Raw genomic sequence first — 23,130 nt, 5'->3', positions numbered from 1 at the left:
GCCAACATGATGCACAGCATGCAAGCAACAGTTCTGCTGTGGGCTTGTAAGACAGGCCCAAAACTGTTGAGAACAATCAGTTGTACAAGCAGTGCTACCTCAGTTATTCCCACAGCGGCAAATGGGAATAACTGCAGTAGTGCTGCTTGCACAACTGCTCAGTCTCAACTCCCAACAGTGCCTTGCAAATCTGCAGTAGCCCTGGTGCAGTTTGCACCATCACTGACATGCTGTGCATCATGTCGGCCACTTATTTTAAAAGGCCCTCATCCTCAATGGCTAGGTTGAAAGGCTATTTGGACAATGACCAAAGTACTTTTTCAGAGGGCTTTTCCAGAAGGCAATAAACTGTGGGATGTTAAGAGCTTTTGCACAAGTTCTAGGCACAGTCATACTCCTTGTACACACTGCTGCAGTCTTCCATGTTACTTCCTAGTATGATCTTAGCCTCTGTACACATACTGAGCAGGGACCATGTATTATTTTGCAGTGTCACCTGCAAGTCAGTAGGGATGTGCACAAACCTATTCAGAGGCCCTTTTACATGTCTCCGAACAGGTTCGAATGACTGGCAGTTCGGCCAGTTTGAAGGCGGGGGGATACTTTTAAGGGTGGGGGTGGATGCTCTTACCCCTCCCGCCACCTGCTGGTGCAACAATTTAAAAGGGTCCAGCGGGGTGGCAGCATACCTCCCTGCTGCCTCGTTGCCTCGTCGGACCGGAAGTGACCAGAAGTACCCGATGCACATATCGGCATGCACACGTGTCATGCTCTCTTGCACACATGCGATGTGTGTGTGCATGCACCTGACATGCACACGTGCACCGGGTACTTCCGGTCACTTCCAGACTGACGAGGCAACAGGGCGGCAGGGAAGTATGCTGCCACCCCACTGGACCCTTTTAAATTGTAGCGCCGGCAGGGGAAATGTCCCCACCCTTAAAGGTATCCCCCCTGCCAGTTCCGTGCACATCCCTAGCAGTCAGCTCTCACATTCCAAGAAGAGGCTACCTATTACTTTTGGGGTGACTGAAGAAAGGGATGAGTTCTTCCATAATGAAAGAGCTGGCTGGTAGGTGGGGCTGCTATAATTGCATGCAGTCTCTGCTCAGCATGTGTACAGAGGGTAAGATCACGCTAGGAAGTAGCACAGCAGCCTGAAGCAATGTGTGTACAGGATTACCATTGTGGTTGGAACTTACACAAAAGCTTTTAACAACCTACAGTTTATTGCTGCCTGGAGCCCCAGAATGGGCTGTTATAATTCCATGTCCTTTTATACACTGGCAGCTACTATAAATTTAGTGTATTGAAGTGCAGAGGAAGAGTCACCTTTCTCACATATATCTAAGAATGTCTTATTGAGGAGTGTGTGTTTATTTGTAAAGCTGAAAACTGCCACTTACTGTTACTCAGCCAGTTAATATTTCTCAACACTTAGAAGTAACTATAATTGAGAATGTATATTATATAATTTCCCTGGTGCTTTCAGAGACTCGGCTGATGAGGACACACCACAATTAAAATGCAATGTCCGATTGTGTTATGCAGTATTGAGCATTGCCAGCAGATAGCACCGTAGTTTGGTGATGATGGCTTTAAAGAAAGTGACTTTTTAGAAAATGAAGGGGAACCTAGCAAGAAACCCTAATCCTGTCCAAATGATGCTTCAGCAACAGTTCCTTTATACCACCCTTCCTTATTAAAATCAATATGTGGCAAATTTAATACTCCACGATTGACAGTGAAAATAACTGCAAGCATGACTGTTTATTTACTTATTTAATATATGTCTATACCATTTTTCTAAAATCAAGATTACACAAAGTGGCTTACAGTGATTAAAACATAAAAAGAAGGCTGTCTGGAGAAAAAAGATAACAAACAAAACAAGAAAATGCAGCAGAGTAAAATCACTATATAAAAGCAAACAATTAATTAAAAGCCAGCAAAAATAAACAGGTTTCAAGGATCTTTTTAAAAATGGTAGGTAGCATGCAGACTAAGAGTTGCACCAGTGGAGCTGTTCCACTTGTGCAAAGAGAAAAGTGGTGATTTTCACTGATCCCCCTTCCACCTGCAACCCCCTGTGCCCCTAAAAAACAGTTCCTAAGGGGCCACCAACCCTCAGGAACATATTTGAGGGAGGGGCACAGGAGACTGAAAAGGGAAGGGGGATTGGTGAAAATTGCCTCTGCTTCTCCTGAGCAAGTGGAAGAGTTCAGCTTTTGCAACCCTTTGTCTGGATGATACCCAGTAAGTGTGGGGGCCTATCGGACCTTCTTAGAAGATAGGGAATTCCGTAACTCCAGTGCCATCACAGAGAAAGCCCTTCAGTTTGGTTAGACCAAACTGGTTCGAATACTTGCAATTTGGTCCAGATTTGAACTGGACTGCAGCAACTGGTCCACGTACACCCCTAGGCTGGTCGGTTCTATGAACCAGCTTGAACCAGTTCGAAGCAGTTCATAGTCAAACCACTCAAACCAGCCCATTTCATGGTGGTCCGCGATCAAACCAGTCTGTGCCCATCCCTAGCCTCTGGTCACTGTTGGCCACATTAGAGTTAGCGGCAGATCAGAGAGCAGGATACTTGATTACCTTAGGGGTCAGGCAAGTACATATAATAAGGGAAAGACAATAGTTTTTAAGATAGCTGAAACCTGTTTGAAAGGCTTAATTGCTCTTGCTGTATGTGCATATTTATTTTGTCTCACTATCGCCACTTGCCAAATAGAGGTTTTGAAGCAACAGAAAGAAGACCAGCTGAAGAACAAACACCTCCCATGTGTACCTTCCCCTGAAAAATCAGATCAGCATCAGAGGTCCTGTTCCGTATCTTCTTGCTATCTGAAGTTCAATAGGTAGGCCTTTTCAGTCAAGATGCTCTTGATGTGGAATGCTGCTTTGGGTTTCTTTTTTGAAAGGGAGGCAGAATATAATTTATGTTAAGGGTGTGCATGGAAGCGTTTTTGGTGGTTCGGTTCAAATTCATATTCAAATTCAAACCGAACTGCCAGTCCATGAACTCATTTGGTCGAACTGTCTAGCAGTGCTTTCCATTCAAGTTGAACCTGGTTGAACTGGGTTCAGCACAGTTCAAGGGGCTATGCATGTAAAGGGGAATCTGGTGAGGGAATCTGTGCATCCGCAGAGGCCAGAACCATGCTGCCACAGCGTGGGCTGTGCTGCTGGGGGGAGCACCAGGGTTTAGAGGAGCTGCCACTGCTGCCAGTAAGGTGCCCTCTCACTGCCACCCCTGGCCACCCTTAGAAACCTTTTAGAGGCAGGATTCCCCTTTGGTTGTAAAGGGGAATCCTCACTGGATTCCCCTTAACGAGCAATGCCCTTGGAACCATCAAACTGGGTTGAACAGGTCTGTAATGGATTGGGCCCAGTTTGAACTTGGATTGGCCAACTTTTTTTAGGCTGGTTTGTTTCGAGTTTGAACCAATCGAATCCAGCTGGTTAGAATCAAATCCGGTCCAATTTTAACTGGCTCTGAAGACCTCTAATGTATATATAAATAAACATGAAATAAAATTATTTAACCAGAAGTGAAAGTGGGATGTGTGCATACACCATAAGCAGTGACCCCTCTTTAGACCACCTTTGACTGTGGAGAAAGACTATCTTCTGGCTCCACTCAATACAGTTATGAGTGTAATTACTGAACAGGCCATGAGAAGCCAGTATTGCAGGTGGTGGAGGTTCTATTTTGAATGATGTGTTTGAATTTAGACAAATTAAGAAAATTTACATTCTAGATTTCCTTTGCAAGTTATTTAATTATTTCATTGTAGTTATGAGTGGAAGCCATCTTTAGAAAACTGAAGAAAGAACTTTATTAACATGTGTGCAAAAATCCTTCCCAGAAAGCAAGAAAATTGCTACAAAAGAAGGTTGATATCTTCAAGATATTTCCCGTATTTCTTTATTTTTAATTTAATTTAATATAATTTATCTTGAAATATTTGTTTCTATACTACCTTTCCAAGCCTCAAAGTGGCTTACAAGAGAGAGTACACAACCAAAACAATTTGAAAGATGTTGGTGCACATGTTCCACAATGTAAGAAGCGTTGTGCTCTTGCAGCAAGGACTCTTCCAAGCTCAGCTTCAGGCTTGTTGTGCAGCTGAGTACATGGAGAAGGGGAGTGGGGAGTGATTTTTGCTGATCTCCCCTTCAAATGGTGACTTCCAGAAATAAATTCCTGAGGGTTGTGCAGCCCTAGACCTAACCCTAATACTGTGGAACATGTGGACCAATAAAAAATATTGGGTAACATCCAGATTAATTAAACATGACAAGCACTGTTGAAATAATTAGATAGCTTAGTCTGGATGTTGCCAATGCCTACTGAGTGTATGGCCAAAATATGGCCAAAAGGCAATTTTTAATTTAGATTTTAAAACTCAGATTTCACACTTTAAAATACCAGTTGTTGACATTTTCTTCCTTTCTAATCGAGGGTCAGATCAAAATGTGTATTCTTGCTTGTGGAAGGCCTCTTCCATTCATAGAAGGGTTGTTTTATACCTGGCACTAGAATACTGTGCAAACAAAGTTAAACAGCTTGTACTAGAGCTTGAAAAAGTGTGCCATAGAACCTACCTTTTATATTGCAGTGAGCAGGTTCACACAATCTGCTGCACGTAAGGAAGTCAGGGAAATGTTATTCCATTATTCCTTTAGTTTGGCTTCTTAGACTGAACCACAGTTCTGATTGAATGTGATAATCCTGAGCTTGAGTATATTTCTCAGCCCTTTTTTACTGCAGTTCACCCTAATTCGACATGTAAATCCAAATGTAATTATGATAATATATATTTATAGATATTGGTTGACATGAGGAAAATTACTCAAAGTAGTCCCATTGGAATTAAAAGAACCAATTAAGTGTCCTTTTAATTTCATTGGGACTACTTTGAGTAATTTTCCTCATAATGTCAACCAATATGTCTATATAAGCAAATTGTGTATTTTATTTTATTCAGATATTTTGTCAGAGAGAACTTGATCCAAGGAAATACTCTCCCTATATTATTGTGTCTACAATAATTATTTTTAATATCTATAACCTATATAAACACACTTTTTAAAATTAATATTCTAAAGGATCCAGAAATATCTCTTTACATAAGCTTCAATTTCCCTTTGTCTTTGTTTTCTGTAATAACAAAAAAAAGCATTAAAAAATATGTAACTCAAATATGGAAATGAAGCCGTTCCCCACAGACCCTCTGAAAGCTGTAAGCAACTAAATAGTTTCTTCTTTAAACCTAAAATTTCAGGGAACGCTATATACAGCAACCAATTTATAATCCAGATGGCTGGCAAGAAAGCTTTTGCTTCAGCACCTGCTGCTCCAAGCCAGGATTGTATTTTATCCAATCAGGGCCATCATCAGGTTGATACAGTATCTGGGCAGCCAATTAGATGCAAATGACCAAACAGCAGGTCTTCTTGCTCCAGCACCTGCTTCTCTTGTTCAAATTCAGCATCTTCAATCAGTTGTGTTGCCAGGTGCATATTTCCTCAGCAGTTAGGTCATGTCTGCGTCACAAGCAACACCTTGTGACTGTTATAAGTGTCCCGTATCTTCACAGGTAATCAACCTTGAGGATGAGCCGAGCATCACTGCCAGATATCACGGCATCACTATCATCATTAGAACCCTTTGTTATGACCAAATGTTCTGGAAAGCTGGGATGTTCACAGCAATTTACTGGCTTCTTACAAGTCAGACTCACTATCTTAATATCTAGCCTTACTCTTCTAGCCAACTAGCCCTGCCATGCATATAGAACGTGTTAGCATATTACTTAGGCCAGGGGTTCTCAACTTTAGGTCAGATGTTGTTGGACTACAGTTCCCAGCAGTGGTGCTGGTGAGCCCTGTGGTGGGGAGAAAGGGAGCAGAGGATTTTAAAAAACTGTGAATTCGCCTCCATCAGTCACTGGTGAGGCAGGCCCAATGTCCACCCCCAGCATCCTGCACACTTGTTTATGTCCATCCTCTGTTGCGTGTTCTGCCCCTGCTGCTCAACTGGCCAATGGACATGCAGAGCAGCAGAGGTGTAGCAATGTTGGAGGTGGCTAGTGTCCTGGACACAGTTATCACCACAGCCATGCCACCAGTCCTCTTTCTCCGTTGCCTTTCTCCATTGCCGTTCATCCCAGCCCCATGGCCACCACCTCCATGGCGGCTCACCTCTCTGTTTTGTCACCACAGCCACTGCATCCTCCTCCCCCAACTGCTGTTGTGATAGCTCCAGGAATGGTAACTCTTACGCTTTCCCCAGCTGTGCACTATAAAAACGTCACTATAAAAATATCTCCGGCATGCTGGGCCCTGAAGTTTTTATAGTGCCAGTTGCCGGGGGAAGCTTAAGAGCCAGCACTGCAGCTTCTAAGGGTTCCTCAGCTGCTGCATGCTAGAAAAGGTTATGGCTGGGCACTGGGCACCAGGCACCCGGGCATGATGTCTTTAAAGGGTCAGTAGCTGGGGGAAGCTTAGGAGCCACCACTGTGGCTCCCAGACCGTTAGCAGCTGCCACGGAGGTGCCAAGCAATCAGGGGTGGATCAGAAGGCCGGGACGGGGGAGAAGTATCCCGTGAGGCAGCCCCTGGCAGTGAGTGGCTCATGTTCCTTGAACACATCTGTTCTATTATAGCTCCGACCCTGTATGGCAGTCATTTGTGGAGTCAGCATGGCAAGTTTTTGGCTGCACATGACTAGCTGAGTGGTGCAGGCAGGGGCGCAGCAGATTATGGGCCTGGATGAGCATATGGGATCCTGGGTTGGGCACCAGGTTCACAGTTTGTTAAAGCCCTCCACTCCTTCTTACTTACCCCCACCCCAGGGCTCACTGGCCACCACTGACTAATCCCTGGTCACAATGGCCTTTGGCCACTGTGGATGGAGATGATGGGAATTCTAGTCCAACAACATCTAAGGACCCAAGGTTGAGGAACCCTGACTTGAGCAGCCTTGTTCAAACCTGCGAGTGCAGCAAACATCACAAAGCGATTGTTCTGCACCTTAAACAGGAACATATTGTAGAAGAACACACTGGGGCCATTCACACAACCTACTGGGCAGACGGGTGGGCAGGGGAAAGGCTTTGCGAACCTTGCCTTCTCCCCTGACAATCATGCTGTGTTGGGTGGAAGCACAGAGCGTGCTCCCATATGATCAGCGCTGCTCCAAGCAGTGCAGAGCAGCAGGGTGGATGGCTATGATGCTGGGACTCTTTGTCCTGGCCTCTGGGTATCCCACAGTGCACCGTGCACTGAGTGCAGTGCACTGAAGGATTTCCCCAGGGGGCACAGACTCGCTAGGCCCCTGTCTCTGTATCATCAGCGTGAGCTGCAAGCAGCCTGTGCTGACACATGATCCCGGCAGCTGGGTTAGGGTGTGCTTTTGTCCTTTACCTGGGCTAAGAGCTGGGATTTGGTCCTGGGTTTGGTGCTGCTGGGATCCTCATGGATCCCGGTGGTTCTTACAGGCAGCCAAGCCCAGGCTCATTAGAGCAGCCTCACTGTGTTAAAAAATTACAGTAAACGTGATCTTGGCATGCCCTAACATTACATAGTTTCCAGATGAAATTGAGGGTACAGTAACTTACAAGGTACCATTGGGATTGGGTATTAGTTCATCTGTCTCCGCTCCGATTCCATGAGAACCTCCGTTGTGAACTCTTGACTGCAACTGCTAACTGAGCAAAGAGGCACCTTTTAAAGCGACGATTCTCTGATATTTAGCAGGGGAAGAGCAACTGGCCCTATCCAGCCCCAGCACAGCATCCCTCCAGTGGTATTTGCTGGTATCTGCCTTATGTTTCTTTTTAGATTGTGAGCCCTTTGGGGTCAGGGGACCATTTTATTTATGTATTATTTATTTTTCTGTGTAAACCGCTTTGTGAACTTTGGTTGAAGAGTGGTATATAAATATTCGTTGTTGTAGAACTATTCCCGAAGAGTCCTCCCCCCGCCCCTAAAAATTTCTCCTCTATTTTCCCCACAATATTTAAGTTATTTTAACCTCCAGGATTGCTTTCCATAGTCACCTGATGATGCTGATTCCTGGAGACTTCAGGTTAGTCCTGGAGGGCTGACAACTCTAATCGGAGCCTCTTGCTTACAAACAGTCAGGAGCCCAACATGAGAGGAAATGTCCAATTTGTTGTTTTGCTAAAACACCTAGACGGTGATTTCCTTCCAGTAGGGATGTGCATGAACCGGTTTGGTGCCTCCTTTGGGAAGTGCTGAACTGGTTCAGATGGCCATGGCCAAACCGGTTACGCAGGGCAGGGAGCGGTTCCCCTAAAAAGCAGGTAAGTAGGTCCTTACCTGCTCCGCTGCCACCCCACCACTTTTCCAGGCACAGTGCTCGCTCTATCAAAGGCCACGTGTGGCTGCGGCACTGTTCCCTGTCAGAAAAATGGTGGGGTGGCAGTGGAACAGGTAAGGATCTGCTTACCTGCTTTTTAAGGGAACTGTTCCCTGCCCCGCCTGTGCCTGCACATGCAGGCACTGTCACATCCTTACCTTTCCGTTTCAATCCCAGTGTATGTATGAGGAATAAGATAGCGCCACTGTGTATGCTCATGTTCTCCCCATGTCTCATCAACCTCTATATGGCTTATTTATGTTGATACAGAAGTCTCATACTTTGTAGCTTACATAGACAGCAGGCTGCAGCACAGACTCTAAAGGATTTTCTGGAACGTCTAACATGATAGTCCTGCATTATTGATTCCTAAAGACCCATGGGAGAAGGTCTATATGGGAGAAGCAAGAGCAAAGGTAGCTGTACAGACTGTACTGATTCACTCAGGCACAAGTGATGCAATGCTGGCAACACTCTCCGCACAATACCGAAGCACACACTGTAAGTGCACCTACATGCAACAAAGGCTGCAAATTAGTTTCATCATGTCAACATGCATGGAGCGAGTGTGCAAATGATCTGTGATGCATGCTCATGAAAACACAGCCATACTTACAAAGGATTCTCAGACATCCCTGGGCAGCACCTTCCTTGGGAAATTGGTGCTACAACAGCTGCTTTTTCAGGCAAAAAGGCTGCTGAAATTTACTGGGGAAATAAAAAAAATGGGAATGGATAGTTAGAGTGCTGGACTAGGACCGGGGAGACCCGAGTTCAAATCTCCATTCAGCCATGAAACTAGCTGGGTGACTCTGGGCCAGTCACTTCTCTCTCAGCCTAACCTACTTCACAGAGTTGTTGTGAAAGAGAAACTTAAGTATGTAGTACACTACTCTGGGCTCCTTGGAGGAAGAGCGGGATATAAATGTAAAAAATAAGTAAATAAATATATTGAATCATAATTGAATCATATTTAATCCATTTTGTGCCAAACTATCTGCCTTTTGGCTTTTGCACTAAATCATCTGTACGTACATGATATTTTAATTATTTTGCACCGAAAGATTTTCACTGTTGTGAACAAAGTTCACATTTGTGAGAGCCAAACCACCTGTATGATTGTGATATTCTAATATCTCCACATGAAACTGGCCCCAAACAGAAATGGACACAAGAACGGTTTGTACAGCCTTGGGATTACAAGTCCCATCATGTAGTGCAAAACTATCCAGGAGCCTTTCAGTGAAGCATACAATATGCAACAATTTCCATGCAATCCTGAAAAAAAATCACCGTGTTCAATGGGACTTACTCCTTAATAACCATAGTTAAGGTTGAGCAATAGAATACTTAGATGCAATCAATGGAAATGGGAGCTGTAGCACAGTGGTAGAGTATTTGATTTGTATGCAGAAGGTACCCAGGTTTGATCCTTGGCATCTCCAGGTAGATCTCAGAAAGATCGCTGATATCAGGAGAACTGGAGAACTGATATCAGTCAGTGTAAGAAATACTTAACTAGATGGACCATTGGTTTGATTTGCTGTGAGGCAGACTCCTGTGTCCCAATACGACGTTCAGGTGTAGAGGTGGCAGCTAAAGCTTTGAATTGAGTCATAGGTGTGTGTCAATGATCAGGCACTCCAGGCAGGTACCTGAGGTCCAAATGTCAATGGGCTGCAAAAGGACACCTGACAGTTCCTGCAAAGGACCAGTGCTTCAGTTCTGCAACAGTGAGAGAAGGAAAAATGGAGGTCAGTCGGATGCCTGCTTATTTTAGGGCAGGGTTCCTCGATTGCCAGGCATGGTTGCAGCAGGCAGAAGATGGAGGATGGGCATGCCAGAAGAAAGCAGCCACAAAGGTTACACCATTTTCTACATTATCTAAAAACCTAGTGCCAAGTACCCATATGTTCTTCAAAATGCATCATAATTCAGTAGCCAAATGAGCCATTGCACTGATTAGGCATAAAATTTAAAGAGTGTGTCACATTCTCCAGCTCTATGATTTTGTACATGACTGATTCTTTTTCATAAACACGCCACACACATTCTTGCTCATTGCAGCATTCTCTCCCTCGCCTTCTCTCTAGCTTCCATTTTCTCGCGAATCATTGGTTGCTTAGGACTGAGCCTTGGTACGGTGCCTAATGGCTGGGATTCTGCTGTTCCTGCATAATCTTCCATCTCGCCCCACAGGTAAGAAAACTAATTATGCGTCTCTCTCTCACACACACAAAGTTCCTTTTCTCCATAAACAAGTAAGCCCAGGTAGAAGGGGAACAAGTTTGCTTCCTTTGTATTAGCTCTGAGTTCAGCAACAAACAGGTGCTAATTGATACCCTTGTGACTTCGGTTTTGTCCTTTTTAGCAGTAATTGCTTAATGAATTCTCAGTGCATAAAGGTGCCTGCCTGTTTCTAACAAAGGAACATCTGGACTCTGCGATCAGGAGGGAATGAAAAGGGGAGTTAAATTTTTCTTGCCCCTCCTCCCATCCCACTGAATTCCTCTTTCTGGCAGGGAAGATTGGGATGCAGCTGCTGTTGGCTTCCCAGGAAACATGGAAGCAAAGATGTGGCTTTGTATTTCAAAGACAGCTACAGGAGCTACAATCCCCCATTTGAAGAGAACTAACTGTAAAAATCAGCCTGGTTGTCATGAATGTTAAGAGGATTAACTTACATTATTGTTAACTGAATTAAATCTTATTGCAAAGAAACAGTGGCTGACATATTGCGCAATGCTATGCACAAGGGGAAAGGAAGGTTGCACAGTTGCGTAGAAGCACTATTGTGCAAGTGCAAAAATAGAGAAAATGGAGTTAGAACATAGGAACATAGGAAGCTGCCATATACTGAGTCAGACCATTGGTCTATCTAGCTCAGTGTTGTCTTCACAGACTGGCAGCGGCTTCTCCAAGGTTGCAGGAAGGAATCTCTCTCAACCCTCTCTTGGAGAAGCCAGGGAGGGAACTTGAAACCTTCTGCTCTTCCCAAACTGGCTCCATCCCCTTAGGGAAATATCTTACAGTGCTCACACTTCTAGTCTCCCTTTCGTATGCAACTAGGGTGGACCCTGCTTAACTAAGGAGACAAGTCATGCTTGCTACCACAAGACCAGCTCTCCTCTCCTTGTTCTGTGATGGTGCAACCATTATATATAATAGTATATATATTTCTGCAATTGTTGCATGCACAAACACCAATCGCCGACAAACCTTGTGTTCCGCCATGTGCATAATGTTGTGCAGTATGTTAGTCAGCATCAATAGCAGTATACTCCCCTGCCATCCAATCCATCAAATACTAAAATGTAAGGGATAGAGCAGTGGGCTGCTTCATACATGACACATCTCCTACCTGATATAATTTTTGTGAACAAATTTATGTGCACTCTCCTATCACATGGGACAAATATATATGTTTCTGTTTTGTCACTTGTACACATTGTAAGAAGGTCTAGTACCTGGAAGTTTCCTGAAATATATATATCAAACCAATTACATATATGTCCATTTGTCACACAAGATGTTATATATTCAGTTTCCTATGCAGTAGGGATATCTATCTAGGAGATTTTTCACAGGTGAATCAATCCACAGATGTTCTTATTCTATCTATCTATCTATCTATCTATCTATCTATCTATCTATCTATCTATCTATCTATCTATCATATTAATACGATAAATAAATCCCTCAGAGTTAAGCAACTATAGGCCTGTCTCCAATCTTCCATGGTTGGGCAAGGTAATTGAGAGGGTAGTGATCAGCCAGCTCTAGACAGTTTGAGGAAACTGATTATCTACACGCATTTCAAGCTGGCTTTCAGGTGGGCTATGGGAGGAGACTGCCTTTGTCAACCAGATGGATGATCTCCAATTAGGAATTGAGAGTGGGAATGTGACTCTGTTGGTCTTTTGGGATCTCTCAGCAGCCTAGAGCACCTGTCCCCCAGCGTATGGAGCAGGGCACATGGTGCACTATGGGATACTTGGAGGCCAGGATAACAAGTCCTGGCCTCTGTTTACCCACACTGCTCCCAGAGGCATACTTGTGCACCACAGGAACTGCACCAGGAGAAGGTAGCTTAAACCCTGCCTCCCCCCACACCTGCAAACAAGGTCATGTAAATAGTCCCTATATCTTTGTCTCTGCTAATACTTAAATGGAAACAGAGAAAGGACCTATCACCTGCTCAGATCATGCTTGGATTTCCTGTCATTTGGCAAGTAGAAAAAGAGACAATAAAGGAGTGGACTGGAGGCTTAACAATGTGTTATTGCTGAATGACAAGGTAATTTCTGATTTAACAGAAGAGACAGGGATTTTTTTTGCTCATGATGCAAGTGTGGTATTAACCCAACTATAGTGTGGGACACAAAGAAACCACTGATCAGAGGCAAACTGATCAGTGTGAGTTCCTTCTGGAAAGCGAGAGCCCAAAGAGAACTCAAGGAAGTCACTTAAAAGTGCAAAAACTGGAAAGACTACATAAAATATAAGTGCCGACAAAAGAAGCTACCCTCTCCAGCTACAGAGCAGAGTGCAGAGTTTAGTTGTTGCAGCTACTTAAAGAACACACATTGAGATTGTTGTACAATCTAAATACCAAGTAGATTAATTGGTGATATAGTTGATTTATTGATGATACATTGAGATAGGAAAGGCCTATTCTATCTATAAGCTACATAATGAATAGGGAGAGGGAGGGAGAGAGAGATGTTTCCATCTTCTCTCTAGGAAGAAATGAAAGAGGATTGGCTCACTACAGGAAGTACCTGAGGAGTCATAGCAGGGGTCATAGAGTAGAGGCAAGCAGGGACAAGTAAGAAAACCCTTACTCACTCCCAATGATCTCCACTCCCAGTGCCCTTAGTGGTCATTAGGATAGTCAGTGCAAAAGGTCGATGCACTGGAACTCCATCTTCAACAATTACAGAGGCCAGAATCCCCCTAAAAGCTGAGGCCACATTTCTGCATCGCTTTGATGTAAACAAATAAATAAGATGGCTCCCTGTCCCCAAAGGGCTCACATTCTAAAACGAAACATAAGATAGACACCAGCAACAGTCACTAGAAGTACTGTGCTGGGGGTGGACAGGGCCAGTTACTCTCCCCCTGCTAAATAAAGAGAATCACCACGGTAAAAGGTGCCTCTTTGCCCAGTTAGCAGGGGTTAGGCAGGAGAGAGGGAGAGGGCAGGTGTTGGGTTTGTGGGTTTTATTTTTTATAAGGTTATCAGATACATGCATCTCTTACTTATATAAGAAGTAAGAAAAGATAAATAACAAGTTTACAAAAAGGGGAGGGGGACAGTACATATGCTGGTAACCTCCAGACTTTACTGCTTTTCTTTTCTTCTCCTGATTGCAGCAATTGATCTGGCATTTACCCCCCTTCTCTGGCTGCCAGTGACAATCTTTTAGGTGGGTCCCCCTTATGAATTCTGCTTGAGTGTCTCATTTCTTGTTCCATCTCATTCTCCCCTTCTTGTTTGGATCTCTCTGGTTCAGTCTCAATCTCCCTTTCTTGATTGAGTCTCTGTATTATATCATAATCTATTATTACTTGTTCATTTGGGGGGGGGGGTTCTGTGGTTGCTCTTCAGCCTCCTCACTTATTGGAAAATCCAGGTCACAGTCAGATATTTCATTGGCATTTGACTTTTGCCTTTCATCAAAATATTCAACACTGCAGTTTAACAGTCTCTGTGATAGGATCCAGTCTTCTATAGCTTTTTCTACTCAGTGCATAACCTGTGAATATTCCTTCTTCACTTGTGCAATCTAGTTTTCCTCTTAGTTCTTTAGGAATATATGCATATGCTTTGCATATGAACACTCTAATATGTTTTCAGTAAGGTTTTGTCCCATTCCACAGCTCAAAAGGTGTTACTCCTTTAGTTTTAGTTGGAAGTCTATTCTGCAAATAAGTTGCAATCATAACAGCTCTTCCCAGTATTTGTTTTCCAGACCTGAGTCAAGAAGCATACTTCTAGACATTTCAATCAAAGTTCTGTTCTTTCTCTCCACCACTCCACTTTGCTTTAGAGGACAAGGTATTGTTCTCTCATGTTTAATTCCTTGTTCTTTTAAGTATTGCTCAGTATCCTTCCCAGTATATTTCCCACCATTATCAGCACACAAAGTCTTTGGTTTTCTTCCAAACTTGTTGCTTATTCTAGTCACATATTCTTTAAATTTTAGCAATACTTCACTTTTATCTTTGAATAGGTAAGTGTAAGTATAGCGAGAAAAATAATCTATGAAATATAGATTATTTCCTGGTGTCTTTACTGGAAAGGGCCCTCAAATACCACTGTGAATCAAATCCAAAACCTCACTGGATTGCTGTTCTGTGGCTGATGAATATGTGACCCTTGTTGCTTTTGCTTTAACATATTCAATGCATTTTCTTCAGATTTGCATGGTTTAACTTGTAGGTTTGTTGCCAATTGTTCTTTTACTAATTTTGAAATGCATTCCTTGCTTGGATGCCCAAATTGGCAATGTCATAAACTCATGCAATATTTGTGTGCACACTCACTTGCAACATTAGCTTTCTTTCTTTGCAGTCTATTTCATATAGTTCATCATTGTTCAACATGCCTTTCATCAGATGTTTTCCTCCCTTGAAAATAAAGCAATGGTCCCTTCTGAAAAGAACTCTACATCCATGCCTTGTAGCTGTTTTTACACTAATTAAACTGTTTTGCAGACTTGGAACATATTATGCCTCTGGAATACATCCACTCTATTTGCATCAAGATTACATTTCAGATAAATGAAATGTAAATAAATTAATATCCATTTATTTTGTAATTGTAAATTGTAATTTATTTTGTAATAAATTAATATAAATATAAATAAATAAATTCATTGCAAGCCCATGACATCACAGGCTTGCGATGATCTATTCAAACTGTGTAGGTGTGCCTCACAGTTTTCAAGGGCCACTGGGCCAGATGGACAGGCCCAGTGGCCACTCTGCCTGCTGCCCCCACTGCCATGGGGGGTGGGCAGGATGCCTGCTTGGCTAACCCCCCTGGGTGCACACATGGCAGCTAAAATTACAGAAAAGCTGTGGTTCGGTGCAGCAGGGCCTCGCAGCAGCAAGGGGGGCCTCGTAGTGGTGGTGGTGGGGCTTGCGGCAGCATGGGGCCTCACAGCAGCTGAGGAAAATTCACTGGGGGGGGCACCTCACAGTGGGGCAGTCCAGGTGCCAAAATCACCTAGGTGCACCACTGAATAGAACAAAAAACAGGGCAGTAAAACCATATTATAGAGCAATATAGAGCATTCAGCAGTCAAGTCTCAAAGATCATCTGGGGGAGAAAAATGTTTTGCCTGCCTTCAAAAGATCAGCATAGAGAAGACAGTATAAGTCTCCTTCTGGAGGGGATTCCACATCATTGAGGCTGCCACAGAGAAAGCCCTGCTCCTGATGGAGGCTAATCAGGCCTCCCGATACAATGGAATCTGGAGAAAGGCCTTAACTCATCAAAGGCCTTAACTCCTGTAAAGGCTGATAGACAGCAGGAGGAGACATTATCTGACATCATCAGGACCCAAGCCATTTAGGGCTGTCAAGGAGGCAGCCCTAAATGGCACACAGGGCTTCTGCTCTGAAACTCCTTCGAGAGAGAGAGTGTGTGTTCACACACCAGCCAAACGTACCCTGAAGTCCTGTCAAAATTATTGGACCCACTCCACACACAAGTCGGGCTTTGTCTTGCAAATTCTAGCTTATCTCGAGGTTTTTCAGGATTTTAGAAATGCTGGTTTTAAGCTACTTTTCCTGAAAAAACTGGACCAAACAGGGAGAGGCGCTGACGTAGAATCATTAGCATGATAAGAGCCATGCTCTCTTCATAAATGCAGATCTATCTCTGTAGGGAGCTCTCTCCCCCACCCCCCACCGCCATTGGCTAGAAGGAAAATACTGATGCCTGCATGTGGACTTGTTTAACAGAAAACCGATAGCAGAGGGGAGGGGCTGCTTCCCTCAATGCCAATGAGTGTAGTTCGAAGTGCCTTCGCTCAACATTTACCCCGAAGCCTGAAGCCAAGTGCGAATAACTCCAAGGTTACCTAACTTAAAACATACATAGAATGTACATCTAGTTAAAAAGTGACTCCTTTCAGCCACATTAATATTAACATCTTTACCACAGAGCCTTGGCCACTGCCATTCATGCTTTGACTGGATGACTGTAATGCACTCTATGAAGGTCTGCTTTAGAAGACTGCTTGGAAACTTCAGCTAGTACAGAGTACGATGGTCAGCCTGTTAGCAGGTGTGGACCAATACTCACACATATCACCTATTTTGAAGCATGTGTACTGGTTTCCGCTTTGTTTCTAGGATCAAGAACCAGCTCTGTGAACTGAGCCTGAAAACAAAGTGGAAGCCAAGATTCTCTCTTCTTGTAATTGCCTTCAACCTGTTCTGGCTGGACTGCTTGGGGAAAATACATGGAATAAATTAATATATGACCATTCTGAACTCATTTGTGCTTCTGACTTTTATTTCTTTACTAGTCCACATTTTTCTTTTTTTTTATTACATGAATGCATATCCCTATTGAACTTCTGTCTGTTGTGCAGCTGTTAAAGATGCAGGAGCTCTGGCAGAAAGAAAGGTGGCAACTACAGATAACAAACTATGTTAGAGCTGCCTTAAGAAATTGTTCTGTAAAACAATGCAATGGACTCCAGCAAGTGAGCCAGTAAACACACCTCAGGGCTTTGGAATATGTGAGGATGCAAGAGAACTCTAGACAGAAAATATCCAATTCAGAGAGAGAAAAGGAAGCTGTGCTGATGTGAAAATGTAGAATAAAATGAAGGTTACACATGCATTAAAAGGGGAGAGGTTCACCTATACACAGGAACACATCCTTTTCCTCAGTATGCAAGCTGAAATAACTAAAAGAGAGTTGCATTAAGTGGTATATAAATAATAGTAAAAGTAGTTTACTGTTCTGTTCTCCTTTGTCTAATTTTGGAGACCCAGAATCTCATTCCAGAAAGCAAAACAGTAGGCTGGCAAGTTGAAGTGAGAGCAAGTCATCCTCTCCGTTCATTTTAGAATATTATTAGGATGTTGAGGTTGGGGCCATGATTCAATGGTAACGCATCTGCTTTGCAGGCAGAACATCCCAGATACAATCCCTGACATTTTGAGGTAGGAAGGACTCCTGTCTGAAACTTTGGAGAGCTGCTGCCAGACAGGGCAGACAATATAGATGTTTCTATGAACTATGGAAAGCTGCTACCAGTCAGAGTAGACCAGGGATTCTCAACGTTGGGTCCCCAGATATTACTGGACTTCAACCCCCATAATCCCCAACTAAAGGCCACTGGGGCTGGGGATCATGGGAGCTGAAGTCCAGTAACATCTGGGGACCCAACGTTGAGAATCCCTGGAGTAGACAATTCTGTGTTAGATGGACCACTGAGACTTCCTCTCTTCCCTGTTCCCTCAAACCCACACATGTTTTTTTCTTGCTTTGTTTTCTCAGGTGGAACACTGAGCAGTTTACAGAGAAAAGTGAGTTGTTTCCTTTGCGCATACATCATTTCATATTCTCTGCTGCTCAGTTTGGCTGCTGAAACTTAGGTTGAATGTCCTAGAAGTTTATTAACAAAGGGATGAGCCACTGGATTTGGTGCACTTCAGTACTGTTTTATGCATGTTACTTCTAAGCCTATGCATGTTTACTCAGAGGTAGGCCCTGCTGTATTGAGTTCAAGCAGCATAGTTCTGAATGTGCTCTGCCATGGATATCACTTGTATCTGGGGCAGGAGGGAATAGGGAGGGCAAGGCAGTTTTCTGGGTGGGCATTGCCAGGGCCGGTGCCAGACTACTTTGTGACGTAGGCAAGTTTAAGTACTTGCACCCCCACAAAAAAATTTCAACTTCGATTTTCAAAAACAGATGTTTTGTAGAAAAAATGAAAAGCACAAAACTTGAAACTGCTAAATTTATTTTAAATTGCAAGAATAGGTAATACATACATTTTTTATTATCTTTCTCAAATACAAAAGAAAATATTTTGGCACACAAATCATTTTGATTGATTTGATACACTCTGCATCCCACTGAGGTCTGCGCCTTAGGCGGTTGCCTAGTTGGCCTAATGGTAGCACCGGCCCTGGGCATTGCCCATCTTTGCCTTGCTCTGGCACCTATGGTGGCAAATTGAGCCCACTGTTCATTTGACAAAGTTAGGATATTTGAATATCTGCTTTCTGGTATCAGGGAAGCCCACCACAACAGTGTGGGAATCCTTCCATCCTGGTAAAGAAAGATGAATTGAGGAAAGGGCCATGCTCTATTAAAGCATCGGCCCTGCATGCAGAAGGTCCCAGGTTCACTCTCTGGCATCGTAGGGTTGAGAAAGACTCCTGCCTGAAACCTTGGACAGCTGCTGCCAGTCATTGCAGACAATACTGCACTAGATGGACCAATGGGCTGACATAGGCAATTTCCTATGTAGGCTGTTGTCATTTACAGCCTCCTTCAGAAATGTTGCGACTCCTGAATGCTTGGTACACAGCACAAGGAATACAGACAGGTCCATAAAAGCAGGCAGAGATGCATATTGTGAGGCGCTTTAGACATCTGTACTGACTTCAGAAATGTGCACACTGAATATTAATTTGATACCTCAAATCCCCAGAGCTCTTGCCCAAACAAGCATTGCATTTGTTATTTCCCAGTAGTCCACTGCTGAATGCTGAATATTATATCAGCTGATGTTCTGGGGGTTGGGCGGGGAAGGCTTTTGTCAACACCAAGAATGACAAACTCTATCCAAAACCTCCAGACTTTATCTAGGGCAATGTCTCACTCTAAAGCCCAAGTCAGGTTATTATGGTAGATATTTATTTATTTTTGCTCTAATAGATTTGTGAGTTTGCATTTTGTAAAATGCCATTTAGTGATACAGACCCTAAGTGTGAACCTTAATTTATTGCCAATCTCAAAGGTGATGTTAGTCATCCATTAGTATTTGTGGGCCTTAACTGAAGGTCCAAACTGTGTATGGTCAATCCACAGCAAAGGTGCTATAAATGGCACATGAAGCTGTGATATTTCTGGATAGTCCTAAGATGGTGCATGGGTTTGGTTATGGCACAGGGTCAGTTTTTATTCTTGCTTGTCCCTCCAGTGTTGTTCTGCTTAGAATTGCCAGCCATCCAGGACTGGTCTGGAGTCTTTCAGGAATCAGCAGCCATCTCAAGGTGACTACTGAAAGGAAATCTGGACATTTTAATAACTTGTATTGTAAAAAATATTTGCGGGGGGCGATCTCTAAGAACACCTTCAGTCAGAGCTAGCAAACCTAGTACTTCTGCTTGCTCCTTTGCTCAGCAGAGCAAAGACAAACCCATTCCAAAGTAAGGGATGGGATCTGGAGATAACCTGTATTGTGCACTAATATGCCTCTATCCCACCTATTCTGAGACATCTGCACTTGCTGCCACCTTGCTTCCAGGTCCAACTCAAAGTGCTGATGTTGTCAATAGCTTCAGTCATGGTGATCTCAGAACACTTATTTCAGTATGCCTCCACCCCTGCCAGCACTTGAGAGCTTCTGAGGAGCACTTGCTCAAAATCCTGGTCTTACAGAAAGGCTAGCCTCCACCTAGCAGGGCCTTCTCTGAGGCAGCCCCAAAGCTCAGCCACTCTTTATCTAGCGGTTAATATGGCCCTCTCCCTGCTGTCTCCTTGGAGGCAACTGAAGACAGTGTTTGAGAACTAACTGCTGCTAATTGTTGAGTTCTCTACTATTTGCTGATTTTAGATATTGCTGTGATTTTGGGGGGGGGGTTGCTTAATTGTTATGTTGTTCATTTTGTTTTATTATTCTGTTGTTTACATCATTTTTAATTTGTACAGCACAGTGGAATGTTATAAATAGCAGAACACATTAAAAAAACACACTCTGGACTTGACTTGAGGATGAGGAACATGTGTCAAAAAGCTAGCTACCTCGCCTGTAAACACTGCTATTTTTCAATGGTGTCTCATTATTTGTGTTTCAATGTTTTAGACGATGGTTGTAAATTTTGAAATAATTGTCTGACCATTTATAACTTATCTGAAACATCAAGTCTCAGGTGTTTTAGATAACCAATATTCACCTCAAAGGATCTTAAACTAGAGGTTTATTTATTCATGAGACCTGAAAGATCAATACTACTATGTTAATATTTTTACCATTTATAATAGTAAAAGGGAACTGATTTGTACAGATGCTTGAAGTAATCATTATCACCACCAGTTTTCTTTTATCTACATTATCTAAATTTCAAATATTTTTGAAAAGCAGCCTAACATGTACTAGAAGATACATGTAGATAAAAGAAAACTTCCTGCTCACAGGTTCTCCATCTACATAATACAGGAGCACAATTATCAACATTTTCTGCAGATTTTAACATTCCATGGGGAAAGTATTAAGTTGGGCTTAACAAGTGCTACTGGCTGTGAACAAAGCTACATTCCAACCGTGAAGTGATGCATAATGGGTTCCCTGACTTTGTAGACTGTGAGAACAGGCTGCCTCTTAGAAGGTGTCAACTTCTGAACACCACAGACATTCTACCCATAAACCTTTTTGAGCTGTAAGACTCCTGCACAATGGTGTGGATCTAAAGAATCACAAAACCAATTCTGTATGAGCAAGGAAGATTTGGGCTTCTATTTATCAAACAGCCCCCTCCCACACTTACATTTCATAGCAAATTTATTTTGGAACTGAGATGAGTTTTTAAAGCAACTTGTGATGCAGCATTTCTTGTGTACTGCCTCTTTAAGAGCCAAGCCCAGAGGTCCTCAGGATTAGGGATGTGCCCAAATGGGCTCAGGCAGCCGCAGGCATGATGGGGAGCGGTTCCCTTAAGAAGCTGCCAGCTGGTAAGCAGGTCGTTACCTGCTCTGCTACCACCCTGTCACTTTTCCAGGCACAGCGCTCACTCTACCAAAGGCAGCATGCAACTACGGTGCTGTTCCCTGCAATGAGTTGTTAACAATAAACAGTTGACTTATAATGAGAAACCCACTGTGTGTTGCTTTTCTCACATATTCAACAGCATTGGGGCCTACTATTCAAAGAAGAAAAGTAACAAAAGAAAATTACTACTGATTGTACCCAAGCGACTGGATAAAGTACCTCTTGGATTCTGCCTATAAACGCATCTGAACCATCTTGCATTACATTTATTAAATTATGTTGGATTTATTGTCATAAAATAAAAGAACATACTCAAACAAGTAACATAAGGTGAAACTCACTGGGCAGATGTTAAATGTCATTTGTACAGTTCTAGAGAAATTATACAGAAAATTCAATGAGTTGGGTATATTTTTAAAAAGAAAGCAGCAAGGCTAATCACATGCTAAAGGAGGCAACTAGGTCCTTGTGACTTTTTATTGTAACTTTTGCAAATGTTTGTTTTTATAGTTATAAGAAACTAAAAATCAAAACATTACCCAAAGGAAAAAATAAATGAAAAAGAGAAAGAAATAAGTCTCTCCAAATAGAGTGGTTAAACAAACCATATTGTGAGCATGGTTGTTAATCTTCTTCAAATTAATAACTGCAAATAATATGTAACATTTAGTTGGTTTATTTGTTGTCTTTCCTCATTCTTCTCCATAATTAAGACAAGTGCCCGGGTTATTAGAAAATATGCAGCCTTCGCCATGTCCACAGACATCCTAATGGATGAGTGATCTTTTCCATTATACCTACAACTCATATTCAGAGTATCCGTTGCAGGGATGTTTGTTTTATTTTTCCAGCTATGACTGATTTGGGCTATAGTTAATATGGATTATCAGTCCCTCATGTTTGTTTCATTGCTTGCAACTATCATCTAGGAATATAGGAAGGTGCCATATACTGAGTCAGACCATTGGTCTATCTAGCTCAGTATTGTCTTCACAGACTGGCAGTGGCTTCTCCAAGGTTGCAGGCAGGAATCGCTCTCAGCCCTATCTTGGAGACGTCGGACGTAACCCCCCCCCCCAATTACCTGATGTGCCTTGAAATCCCCCACCCCCGAGTTACAGTACTACCTGCATATACTTCATAACCTTGTGGGTTTCCTAATCATTGTGTGTAAATCTTTGTAGATATATCATGTACAAACAACCACTTTGTATATAATTGTGCTTTGGCAACGTACTGTATGCTTTGGTAGTTTGTTGGTTCAATAAAAAATCTTGTCCTATAAAAAATAAATAAATCTTGTCCTATCTTGGAGAAGCCAGGGAGGGAACTTGAAACCTGCTCTTCCCAGATCGGCTCCATCCCCTGAGGGGAATATCTTACAGTGCTTACACTTCTAGTCTCCCATTCATATCCAGCTAAGGGGACAAGTCATGCTTGCTACTACAAGACCAGCTCTCCTCTCCTAAAAGACAATTCTGAGCTAGATAGACCAATGGTCTGACTCAGTGTATGGCAGCTTCCTATGTTCCTATGACCTGTTGGTGATACTTTCCAAAACTACTTAACTAGGAGCAATTCCACCAAGTGTACAGATAGTTCCCTCATTCCCTGCATCTCTTCTGGCCTTTATTTGAGGCACTCGGGCTCTTATATTTTAATAGTTATGTAGGTAGGGGGGATTACAACAGGTACAGTTCTCCCCTCTGCACGACAAAGTGTATCTGCCAAAATTCCATATTCTGCACAGCTTTGAAGGTACAAGAGC

At 42.9% G+C, this 23,130-nt stretch overlaps 1 long non-coding RNA gene across 3 annotated transcripts in view; it reads left to right on the top strand.

The window, feature by feature from the left end:
• Positions 1 to 22,637, top strand: part of LOC128322169 (uncharacterized) — a 41,113-nt gene extending 18,476 nt beyond the window's left edge. For 2 of the 3 annotated variants that reach the window (XR_008305574.1, XR_008305572.1), the window contains exons 3-6: positions 2,738 to 2,864; positions 10,488 to 10,593; positions 17,921 to 17,949; positions 19,575 to 19,647. This is a non-coding gene — a long non-coding RNA (uncharacterized LOC128322169). Of the gene's footprint in view, positions 1 to 2,737; positions 2,865 to 10,487; positions 10,594 to 17,920; positions 17,950 to 19,574; positions 19,648 to 21,501 lie in introns of those variants that run through there. The other variant, XR_008305573.1, reaches the window with a different exon arrangement.
• Positions 22,638 to 23,130: the final 493 nt, after the last annotated feature.

Source organism: Hemicordylus capensis, chromosome 4 (assembly GCF_027244095.1).
Source record: "Hemicordylus capensis ecotype Gifberg chromosome 4, rHemCap1.1.pri, whole genome shotgun sequence".
Lineage (NCBI taxonomy): Eukaryota > Metazoa > Chordata > Lepidosauria > Squamata > Cordylidae > Hemicordylus > Hemicordylus capensis.
The sequence above is the reverse complement of the archived record's forward strand: the minus strand, read 5'-3'. Positions and strand labels throughout refer to the sequence as shown.